Source organism: Saccostrea echinata, unplaced genomic scaffold, assembly GCF_033153115.1.
Source record: "Saccostrea echinata isolate AGI-Se365-2 ecotype Australia unplaced genomic scaffold, CSIRO_AGI_Sech_v1 ptg000036l, whole genome shotgun sequence".
Lineage (NCBI taxonomy): Eukaryota > Metazoa > Mollusca > Bivalvia > Ostreida > Ostreidae > Saccostrea > Saccostrea echinata.
In genome coordinates, this window is record NW_026889785.1 from 10,408,893 (window position 1) to 10,421,514 (window position 12,622).

The window sequence follows — 12,622 nt, forward strand, 5'->3', positions numbered from 1 at the left end:
CGGACAAAATGTGATCAGAAAAGCTCACCTGATCCTTCGGTTCAGGTGAGCTAATTATATAATAACAATAAAATAATTAACAAATTGAACATAAGTGTCATATCTATGACTAGACTAAAGAAATATGAGAACAAATAAATTAAATGTATATTCTTCATAGTAATATTTCTATTACTGTTAAAACTCACCATTTTAAAGAGAAACCATCAAATTTCAAACTATAATGAAACATTGGAACCTTTGAAAAATATTAACAAAATAAACATTACAAAAATGAATTCTAGAATTACTGGGAGATAGAAATACATTTAATTTACTTTTTGCCAACATAAAAAAAAATTCCACTTTTCTCAATAGTAAGAAGAAGCTACCTGCACTATCAAAACATGTTCACCAATATCACAACAAACAATACATATACTCCAATACTGGTATTTTGTTAAAGCCAAGATCCAGGCAAATTCAGTCTCTTTAACAGTTTATCAAAGCGCTCCATTTTTGCTGCATGTTGCTTTTTCATTTCCTCGACCATCTCACAACCTTGAGCTGTTAGTTTTTCAAAGACTTTGATAAAGTACCTTTTCTTCAAGTTTGTTTTCTTTAGAATCAAAGTCGCTGTGATCAGTCTGGCTATTTAAGGTTTTTCTCTAAGGAATGTTGATGACAAACAGGCCTCACTGGGACTTGCATAAGATTTGGGACTGTTCATTGTCCCTTTTGCGCTGTCGTACGTTATTTTTGCAGTTACAGAGGCCCTATTACCGTACAATGAGTTGAACTCTCCGAAATATTTCCAAGTTGTCTTCTTGTTTAAAATGTTTTGATTGTCATCAACAACTTTTTTATACGTTTTTTTTTTTATTTTTCCATTTGTTTTTAATTTGATTTATTGTAACAGGAACTTTGTGAGAGTTAAGGGTCTTTGTTATTTGTGCCCATAAAATGTCATGATTTTTGATATCTTGAAACTTGTCTTCCATCTCTGATCTTATCGATATTAGATCCTTCTCTTCATTGTCTTTCCAAATATGGATCTGCATAAAAATTCCAAGCTTGTCACAAGAGAGACAATGAGCATTTGTATCCCATTTCATGTGTGTTATTGATGAATCAAATTTACAATTGGTTGAGGAGAAAATGTGAATCTTAATTTGAAAATTCACTTGCATCAACTTTCTATTCAATGTTGACAGTAAGTCAAAAAAATTTGGTACCTTTTCAGCTTCAGGTACTAGTGTGTTAGAATCCTCATCTTCAGGGGAACAAAGTGCATTGTTACCGTAACTGCTAGAATTGGGTTGCTCTTTGGAAATTGCAGTTTTATAGATTTCTTCCTTAAATGCTGGGTCTGAAATGTAAAGAAATAACCATGTTGTAACAATAAAGTGCAGAGCAAAATTCCTTCCTTTTTTTTTTTTTTTAAAATAGTGAATTAAATGAAAAACGTTTTCTGCCTCATTGGGAAATGAAAAAAAAATGTTTCTTCGTTGATTAAACAAAGTGATAGAAGCAAGTATTTGTAAGTGTAGTTCTAGTTCGGATGAGACCGTATAAACTGAGGTTCCGTGTCGCAGTAGGTGCTAGCACGAAAAAGATCCCTCACTGCTCAATGGCTCTAAGTGCCGAGTATAGGTCAAAATTTGCAGCTCTCCACCGGCAAGTGGTGGCGTCTCCATATGAGTGAAAAATTCTCGACAGGGACGTTAAACAACAATAAACAAACTAAATACAGATGAAAATTACGGACAAACCAAACTTACTCAAAATTTATAGCAGAGAATAGGACAAAATGTCCATTTAATTTAAGAGGTTAAATCTATATATTTAAATCTTACCAGAGTTTGGGTCATTTATCACATCGTACAAATCTTTCGCTATCAGGGCTGTATATACTTCCGTCCCTTTAGTGAGAGTTATTTTCACCCTAAATTAAATATTTAAGTATTATCATTTGATATTACTTGATTGATTTGATTGCAAGATATTTCCATATAAAACTGGCTATTTCAAATCAAATTAGTATGTTATGAGTTTACATAGAAACAATAATGCACATACAACTATAAACTAAGTGACCCAAATCATGAAATCCCGTACGAAACAGTCCGGGCGGCCTAGACGCGGCTCAGGCACGGATTCCGTTTCCAGAAACACGTGCTTATAGAAATCCTGCTCCTATGTAAAACATGTATAAGAAGCCGTGCCTTAAAGATCGAGGCATGGACACGGCATGGGATATTGGCCGAATTATTTAAATAAGATCACACGGTTTTACAAATTTCAGAAAGCTGTGCTATTATCCATATATAGACTCACGGATTCTGTAAACCCGTGTCATTTTCCACATATGGAGACACGGATTTTTGGAACCCGTGTCAAAAAAGCCGTGGGACATACCATATAGGGTGTCACGGGATCTGTGCATTTGTCTAGATCTAGGTCAAGACCTTTAGATGATCTCCTGATGTAACTGTGGATGCCAAAATGGTGATTGATACCAAACTTCACAATGCTTTACATTATTATTATGCTTAGTTTTAGGACTTTAAAATTTAAAAATCTTATATGAATGTGTTAATTTACTTTCTGTTAAAGATATACAATTTATGCTAGTTTTTAATTAAGATTTTAATGATAATTTACAATTCGCTATTGTAATGTTATCTAAATATGCACAATCTGAGAAAGAATTGAATTTAAATAAAACTCTCCGTAGCACAGTGGTGACACATAAAATGTAAAGGGATTACTTAGTGAAAGTCCAACTAAAGTCATTCAAAAATAAACAAAGACTATTTCATCATGTTCATTGTCAACATTGCAATACAGAAAGATCATGAAAATTGAGAATGACTTATTTATTCTATATTAGACTTACTGCATTTAGTTCAAAAATGATGAAATCATTCCAGACTTCCAACTGACATCTATTAGTTAAATATCCTTTAACAAGAGTAAAAAAGACACATTCTTAGCTCATGACCATGAATCCCTCCAATTTAATATTCAAATAAAGGAGGTTATGACTGAGCATGCGGAGTAAAAAACCGTGAGATAAAGATAAATTGTTTGACGCAAAAACCCGCTTCCATTTAAAACCGTCTCCCTGGGACACGGATTCCGTGCCGCCACACGGGTTTCTCTGAGTGAGGTTTCCTCACCTTTAGACTCAATCCGTGTCCGTGTCTTGGACATACAGAACCTGTACGGCTTTTCAAAAACCCGTGCGGGTTCCGTGCCTATTCCGCCTCAAAATTTCGTACAGGATGGTACAAGTTCAAATACACATATACAGTACAACTTTCAATTAGACAATTTTATTTTGAAAGCAATGCTTTTTCAATGTTTATTCACATGTTAATAATTCATTTAAACAGGTCCTGTTTAATACATAAATTCATGTGTTGACAGTTTCTTTTTTTTCTTTTTTCTTATTTTTTATTGTTCTTTTTTTTATTTGTTTTTTTCTTAATATTTAACTACGTAAAAAAAAAATAAAAATCCGTCACTCTGGTCAAAAGTTATCACTGTTACATTACAAGGAAATGAACGGTTTAATAAACGAATGAGAAGATATGTGCCTATATTCTTTTATAATAAACAGTGTTAAATTATATAGTCCTACATTTCATTATAATTAAATGAAACATTTAAAAAAAATCAAACTTACAGTTCTGTTTCATGCGTATTCCACGCCATCGTTAACTCGACTGATCCTACCGCATGGCTGGGTTAGAGCGGGTAGAGTTCATAAGGTCATGTGACGTAACTTGAGTAAAAACTACCAGTGTTCGGTTGCAACTCTAGTACGTACTTGGGTACGAACCGAAGTCGCCGATGATGATGATGGTTACTAAAAGAATCAAACAATGGTTAGGTTAAAAAAAAAATTCAAATAAAACTCCTACTCGCCATGTGGGCAATAACATTCTCATTGACAAGTGGGCATTACCAACGACCAATATCACTCCCATTTGTGGTTTTGCAAGGAGTTATTTGCTACCATATTGTACATACCCTAACAAAATATACTATAATTAACTATAGTTTACTATAGTTAACTACAGTGATAACTTTGACACTATGAGAACTTTGATTTACTATAGTGATAACTTTGACACTTTGATTTACTATAGTGATAACTATGAAAACTTTGATTCACTTTAGTGATCACTATGAAAACTTTGATTTACTATGGTGAAAACTTTGATTTACTATGGTGAAAACTTTGATTTACTATAGTTATAACCTTGAAACCTCTAACTCAAAACGGAGAATCATCACCATTGGCGACAAGGCGGGTGAGGTAGACATCAAAATGTGGAGTGATAATAAAGTCAACCTTCGTACAAGACCCGGTTGCAATGCTCTGTTAAGCTGCTTAAAGGTGGGCATAATATAATGGAAGAATATCATTAAATTCAAGTTTGTCCACAGCAGTGGAGGTATATTTTAACTTAATTTGAATAATAAAGTGACATTAGAGCTTAATAACCCTTGCATCCATGTACTGTAAAAAGGATTTGGTCCCAATTGAAACTTTACTCTTTTTTAGGTCACCTGAGTCACTCAGGTGACCTATTGCTATCCGTTCTCGTCCGTCGGCGTGCGTCGTGCGTCGTGCGGTGTGCGTCGTGTGTTAACATTTGAACATTTTTAGCTTCTTCTCTGAAACCGCTTAACCAATTTCAACCAAATTTGGCATATAGCACCTATGGGTGAAGGGGAACAAAAATTGTGAATTCCATGGTCCCTGCCCCCCTGGGGCCTGAGGGGTGGGGCTAAAACCACCAAAAATAATGCAATCTTTAAAAATCTTCTTCTTTACTCCTGGACATCAAGCAGTCAAACTGTTGGCATCATTGTAATAAGCATTGAGTCCTCTACCAAAATTGTGAAATTCATGGCCCCAGGGTCAGGGGTTCTGGTGCTAGGGTGGGGCTATATAGATCATATAGGGAAAGTGCATTATTTCTTTGAAAATCTTCTTCTCTGCTCCTGGGTATTAAATAAAGTAACTAAGTACATAGTTATGAAGAACAAGAGTGCCTCTTCCAAAATTGTGAAATTCATGGCCCCAGGATCAGGGGTTCTGGTGTTAGGGCGGGGCTCTATTGATTATATAGAGAAAATGCATTAATTCTTTGAAAATCTTCTTCTCTGCTCCTGGGTATTAAATAAATTTACTAAGTATATAGTTATGATGAGCAAGAGTGCCTCTTTCAAAATTGTGAATTTCATGGCCCCTGGGTCAGGGGTTCTGGTGTTAGGGCAGGGCTCTATTGAATATATAGTGAAAATGTATTAATTCTTTGAAAATCTTCTTCTCTGCTCCTGGGTTTTAAATAAAGTAACTTAGTACATATTTATGATGAACAAGAGTGCCTCTTCCAAAATTGTGAATTTCATGGCCCCAGGGTCAGGGGTTCTGGTGTTAGGGCAGGGCTTTATTGATTATATACATTAGTTAAAATGCATTAATTCTTTGAAAATCTTCTTATCTGCTCCTGGGTATTAAATGAACTAATTTAGTACATAGTTATGATGAGCAAGAGTGCCTCTTCCAAAATTGTGAATTTCATGGCCCCAGGGTCAGAGGTTCTGGTGTTAGGGCGGGTCTCTATTGATTATATTGTTAAAATGCATTAATTCTTTGAAAATCTTCTTATCTGCTCCTGGTTATTAAATGAACTAATTTAGTACTTAGTTATGATGAGCAAGAGTGCCTCTTCCAAAATTGTGAATTTCATGGCCCCAGGGTCAGGGGTTCTGGTGTTAGGGCGGGGCTCTATTGATTATATAGTGAAGATGCATTAATTCTTTGAAAATCATCTTATCTGCTCCTGGATATTAAATGAACTAAGTTAGTACATATTTATGATGAGCAAGAGTGCCTCTTCTGAAATTATGAATTTCATGGCCCCAGCGTCAGGGATTCTGGTGTTAGGGTGGGGCTCTATTGATTATATAGTGAAAAGGCATTAATTCTTTGAAAATCTTCTTCTCTGCTCCTGGGTATTAGATAAACTAACTTAGTATATAGTTATGATGAGCTAGAGTACCTCTTTCAAAATTTTGAATTTCATGGCCCCAGGATCAGGGGTTCTGGTGTTAGGGCAGGGCTCTATTGATTATATAGTAGAATTGCAATAATTTTCTCTGCTCCTGGGTATTAAGTACATAGTTATGAAGAACAAGAGTGCCTCTTTCAAAATTGTGAATTTCATGGCCCCAGGGTCAGAGGTTCTGGTGTTAGGGTGGGGCTCTATTGATTATATAGTTAAAATGCATTAATTCTTTGAAAATCTTCTCTGCTCCTGGGCATTAAATAAAGTAACTTAGTACATAGTTATGATGAGCAAGAGTGCCTCTTCCAAAATTTTGAATTTCATGGCCCTTGGGTCAGGGGTTCTGGTGTTAGGGCAGGACTCTATTGATTATATAGTAGAATTGCATTAATTCTTTGAAAATCTTTTTCTCTGCTCTTGAGTATTAAATAAACTAACTAAGAACATAGTTATGGTGAGCATGACTGCCTTTTCAGAAATTGTTTCATGGCCCCAGGGTCAGGGGTTCTGGTGTTAGGGATGGGCTCCATTGATTATATAGTAAAATTGCATTAATTCTTTGAAAATCTTCTCTGCTCCTGGATATTAAATAAACTAAGTACATAGTTATGATGAGCATGGCTGCCTCAGAAATTATGAATTTAATGGCCTCTGGGTAAGGGGTTCTGGTGTTAGGGCGGGGCTTTATTGATTAGATAGGGAATTGGCATGAATCCTTTCAAAATCTTGTGTGCGCCTGGGTATTTTTCAAACAAAGGAAGTGCATGGTTATGATAAGGAAGAATGCCTCATGGCCTTTGGGTCAGGGGTTCTGGTGAGGGGGAAAGAGCTCTATTGATTATATACAGTGAAAATGCATAATTTCTTTCAAAATATTTTTTCTACTACTGGTTATAAAGTAAAGAAACAAGTGTATAGTTATAATGAGAAAGGGTGCTTCTTCCAGAATTGTGAGTTCGTGGCCAATGGGTCAGATGTTCTGGGTAAGGATGGGGCTTTATTTATTTAATTTTATGGTGAAAATGCATTTCTTTGAAAATCTTCTATGCTTCTGGGGATGTTCAAGGCAAACAGAGTAAAAGTTTTAATATGCAAGGGTATTTTTACCAGATTTTTGAACACCTGGACCATTTAGTCAAGTGTTCTAGTCCTGGCCAGGGCTCTATTAACTTGTATTCTGCTGAGCAAAGTTATTCCCCTTTGCCATTCACCTTTGATAATTAATCAATGTAAATAATGTATTTGAAAGCTTAATAGAATAAGAGAATAATGCAAGATAATTTATTGTATAATGAAAATGTACTTTCATAGATTTAATGACTTGGAAAGTCAGATAGGCAGATAGATACTAGACCAATTATTTTGTTGATGCTAATCATACTATTTTTCTTGCTTTTGGGCAACAAAGCTTCATTTTTCAGTTTATGGATCCTCTAAATTGTTGTATTGTACTCAGGTGACCGTTAAGGCCCTTGGGCCTCTTGTTTCTCAAAAATCAGTGTTTTGATGAGTAAGTATAGTATTCAGTTTGTTTATATGATTTTTATACAGTGGTATTATGAGAACTCTGCATGATATGGATATCAATGATGCAGTTTATTTGTTAAACAGGATATTTGGTACAAGATCTACACATATTTCAATGTTCATCATAATTTGTATTTGACATGTCTTGAAAGGGAAGAAATGTCCATCAGGGCAGCAGTATCACTTAAATGCAAGTTTAATATGATTTTTTTCTGAAATACATTCACGAGATATTACTTTGTTAGAACCTTGTGCCATGAAATACATCACACATTTTCATAAAATTAATTATATTCACTAGGAATCATAATTCTGGTACAAATTTTGTATAATTTGATAGTCTGTGTTGGCTTGAGCTTTCTAACTTACATTATTCCCTGTACACTGAGCTGCTACACTAAAACAAATATTGCCTTTAATCCCATCAATTCAGTGTTATAATGTTTTGAATAAGAAGAGCAGTATTTATTTTTTATTTTACTACTGATGATTACTGATTCAGAGGCACTTAATATTTTAGTCCTCAATGTTTATTTCCAACACTGTCCTCATACTATGAACACACTGCCCTCGGTGATTTTTTTTTTAACCATTGCAAGGTTTTCTCCAAGAATTGTAATAGCAGGGCTCTCGCATATTTGTCGATAATGTTTAACACTAAGCTGTCAACAACATGCGCTCACCATATATTACGATTGAATGTCTATTTTTGGTTTAAAGGGAAGTGAGAACTAATACAGTATTTCTACGATGTTATCACATTTTGTTCATTTGGTAGTTGAATTGGGAACTTTTAGTCTCAAAATTTGGAAAAATTCATGTTTTTTGACATTGGGAATTGTACTGTTTATTGGTACAAGTTATATAAGGAAAAAACATTGGCATTGTCTTTTGTCAACAATGTTTTTAAAATCACTGAGCACATCCATTTTTTGTCAAGTACTTATTTTAACAATGTCTCAACTTTTGGATTATCTGAATGAAATTGCACAATATCCATTCTTTTTAAAAAAAAAAAAAAAAACATTGCTCCAAACTCTGTCTTCCACTCCTGATCAGTAAAGCTTAGGAAAGTGAGGCCAGAAGTTTTGCTTTTATGTCATAATGCTGGATAATCATAAATATACCACATTTGTTTACCACAAGAAATGAAGTACAGTCTTACAATAACAAGATATATGATATGGCAGATGATTCACAGAAAGTCAGCATAAATGCTATTCACTGAATTATTGGAGCATCTGAAGAAGCTGTAAAATCAAAAGTGTTACCAAGAGTCCCTGATGATTGTGCCAGAACACTTGGGTTATCATCCATGTTGTGCGTTGTTATTGGAGTTCCAGCTGAAATAACCAATAATGTTAATGTTCAAGATGGAATCACAAATGGTGCGTCATGCACAGTAAAACTCTGATTATCTTGTGGAAGGATCAACAAAGTGTAGCATCATTTGGGTGTAATTTGATGATGACAACATTGGGAAGGAGTTGCGCAAGGTATATGCAAGGCTATTCAAAAGTGAAATTGAGAAAACTTTAACACCAATATTAGAAAATAACAAGGCAGTTTAAAATTCAGATGAATGGTACATATCATGTTAAACGAAGACAGTTTTCTTTAAGGTTAGGAGCTGCCAAAGCTATTCACAAAGCGCAAGGCTCAACTATGAAATCAGCGGTTATGAATTTTGGAACTAGAAAAAATGACCATATCTATTATGTGGAACTCAGTAGGGTTACCCATATTGAGAACTTACACATCACTTATTTGAAGAAAAAAAAAAGATATCACTGTCACCAGCTGTGTTGGAAGAGATGAACCGGCTTAGAAATGAGGGAAAGATGAAAGTGTGTATTGACATTTTGTGAGGAAAGGACCCTTATACTACAGTTTTAACATCATTTAACATAAGATCGCTTCATAAGCACAAGAAGGATTTGGAAAAGGATGTCAACCTTATGGCTTCGGATGTATTAACAATATCTGAGACAAGACTTATTGAAACTGATGATGCTGAGACATTTTCTATGCAAGGATATACGATGTATGGGTTTGATTCTCCACAACATTGCAAGAATGTAAAATAAATGACTTAACACTTGAGAGTAATTTTTCTCTTCCTTTTCAATGAGATCTGTCTCAGCAAATGGTTGCATGCAACTTATGCATTAGTATCCTTTTTTATGTGCTTTTGGTAAACGTGATTGCTTTCACATTTTGGAAGAGGCATGTTGACAAGTGTACAATCCTGTTGGTTTTCCCTCTCTCAAGTTTTGACAACCAAGTCATCCCACACAGTTAACTTCATTGATCCGGTACTACCTCCGGTGATAAGTTCTTGCTTTTGGATTGGCAATTCTCATACCTCCTGAAAAGCTGCCTCGTCCACACAGTTAACTTCATCGATCCGGTACTACCTCCGGCTATAAGCTCTTGCTTTTTGATTGGCACTTCTCATACCTCCTTAAAAGCTGCCTCGTCCATGGAGTCTGATGTTCGTACAATAATAGGGTTTGAGACAATTATTTTAATCTAGAAAATAAACTAATTAAAATGTACTAGATAGAGTGCATTGGCCTATAATCTAATCGGAATATGAAAGTTTAAGACTTTTTGTAAGAGTAAACAAACCTGGAAATCGGATTAGGGATAGGGATAGTTAGAATAATCTAACTGTGTCTCGGGACAAGCCCTCATCACAGTAAGAAATACATCCCATATGCCTGCAATGTAGTAAATCGGAGCGGATCCGCTCCGAAATGATTCCGAGGAATATAAAAGGAGTTGCACCAAATACCAAATTAATCATAACAAACCTTTTTGAGATTGTAACAATTTAAAATGAAAAAAAAAATGTTTCTAAGAAGATCGTACATTATATGCATATTATTAAAGAGTTTACTTCCTCTGGGCGGAAAATCAGAACATTCTAATAGTATATGTTGTATAGTAATTGCACAGTCACAAGAGGTACATTCAAACTGTTGTTGGGTAAACACGCATGGTATAAGGCTCTCCATTTTTTCCAAGGAAATACTTAATTTTGATGGATATCGCATCATCACCATAAATAATCTTGCTACTTTTGTCATAGCAATTGCTTCTCATTCAGAAAAATGTGTTTCATCAGCAGCATTGATCTTATATGGAAACTTCCCAGTTACACGTACTGTCTCTTAACACCGTAAGAATGACTTGGCAAGCACTTAAGCTTCAAATGCAGATGTTGTGGTGAAAACGTAGACCTCGAATCCAATTCAATTCACCCTGGCTCACAAGCTCATGACATTAGTATGCGTGCTGTTTGAGGTTCAGTGACAACAGGTGGTGGGTCATCTGTACTTAATGAATTGTTATTAACAACGGGAATCCGTTCGGAGGTGATTAGTTCCTTGGAGACTACCGTTGGTGGTTCATGGAGAGATGATGTTTCTGAAGGACAAAAGGAATGCAGGTGAAGAGAAAGAACTAGCCATTGCCTGGAAGGATTTCCACCAGGGTGTTCCTGCAATGGTGGGTGGTCAGTGAGATCACACAGACATACATACAATACAATGGGTAGAGTCAGTGATTTTTTTAGGGCTGATTTGGGGCCGAAATATTAACGATGGCTACTAGGCTAAATTTTCAGCCAAAGTATTTTGAGGACACGCACTTGTGTTTATTGTTGCTAACAAATTAATAAAAAAAAAATCTTTTAATAAGATTTTCAATAAATTTATTAATTAGTAAGCAACAATAATAAAGAGTTCCCTAGTTCACAAAAACCTGTAGGATGCTTTAGTCTAAAAAAAATTAAGGGGGGGGGGTTCTTCATATTAATAACGGGCATAATACACAAAGTACCGGAAGGCTGAAAGATGTTGACACTATGACATATCATAATTTAATGTAGACAATTATTTATTGAGGTTAGAATTTTCAATAACAAATTGTTTAGAAGCATGATTATTTTTGATTGATATATTACACAGTGGAGAAATACAACCATTCCATGAAATGGTCTATCATTGTCAGATTTATCACTCCCATCAAACCTAAACATAAAAACCAGGCATTTCATAAATACCATCAATATCTAATCTGTTCAATCTACTCTCTGATATTGCAATTATATCTGCTGAAGTCAAATTCATATAACTCTTCAAGTCTTCAATATATTTTCACATCACTTGTAATGTTCTGTAGATTTGGTAGACAGAGTGACAGAGATGCATGCTCACGGAGCCTTCTCATTTCATCAGTAACTCTAGGGGAGACAACTATTATCATTCAATTCTAAAATATGCAAGTCTTGTAAACTTCGAACCCTACTCAAACCAACATAATGCAAATGTTCCTGTTTTCTTTTTCCCAAATCCAAGACAGCTTTTTTCATAGTAGAGCCTTGAGCTTTATGTATTGTTTTGGCACAGGCCAATCGCAATGGAAATTGTCTTCTGCACACAGGACAGGTCTTGTTTCTTCCAACAGTAAATCTTTTGGATTCTTTAAGAATTGGAGTCCATGATTTTGATATTGTATCATAACCGGGTCAATCTCATTCTTGACTCCAGCCTAATTGTTTTGTTTCCCTATACCTCAACCATTGAAGTTTGAGGAGGCAGAGTCCCGAATGACATTGTGCCGATCATGCATTTTTGTATAACCCGGGATCTTTGGCTATGCAAGTGAGAGGACACATCAAACATAACGACTCTTTAAATCCTTGAGCTTGGTCGGTGTGACCCAAGTCAACTTTTTTATTTTTGCTAAAGGACGCTTGGCTAGTCATATTCCACCTTCAATAAATGAGGACCTTTCCTGACCAGAGCGGCTCACAGGTGTAGGGGAGTGGAGATGTTACCCAACCTGTATAACATGCAACCAAGACAGTCACAATTCACCTTTCCACTCTTTATTAAATTAAACAATCCATTTTAATATTTTTAATTACAATGAATAATTTCACACACTATACTAAACATTGTAATAAATATTACTACTTATAATATGAAATATTTTAACCTGTAAATAAAAAGAGCCAT

The 12,622-nt window shown here is 35.1% G+C and overlaps 1 pseudogene; it reads right to left on the reverse strand.

Annotated features, from left to right (window-relative positions):
• Positions 1–439: 439 nt before the first annotated feature.
• On the reverse strand, positions 440–9,338 carry LOC133200014 (uncharacterized; annotated as a pseudogene).
• Positions 9,339–12,622: the final 3,284 nt, after the last annotated feature.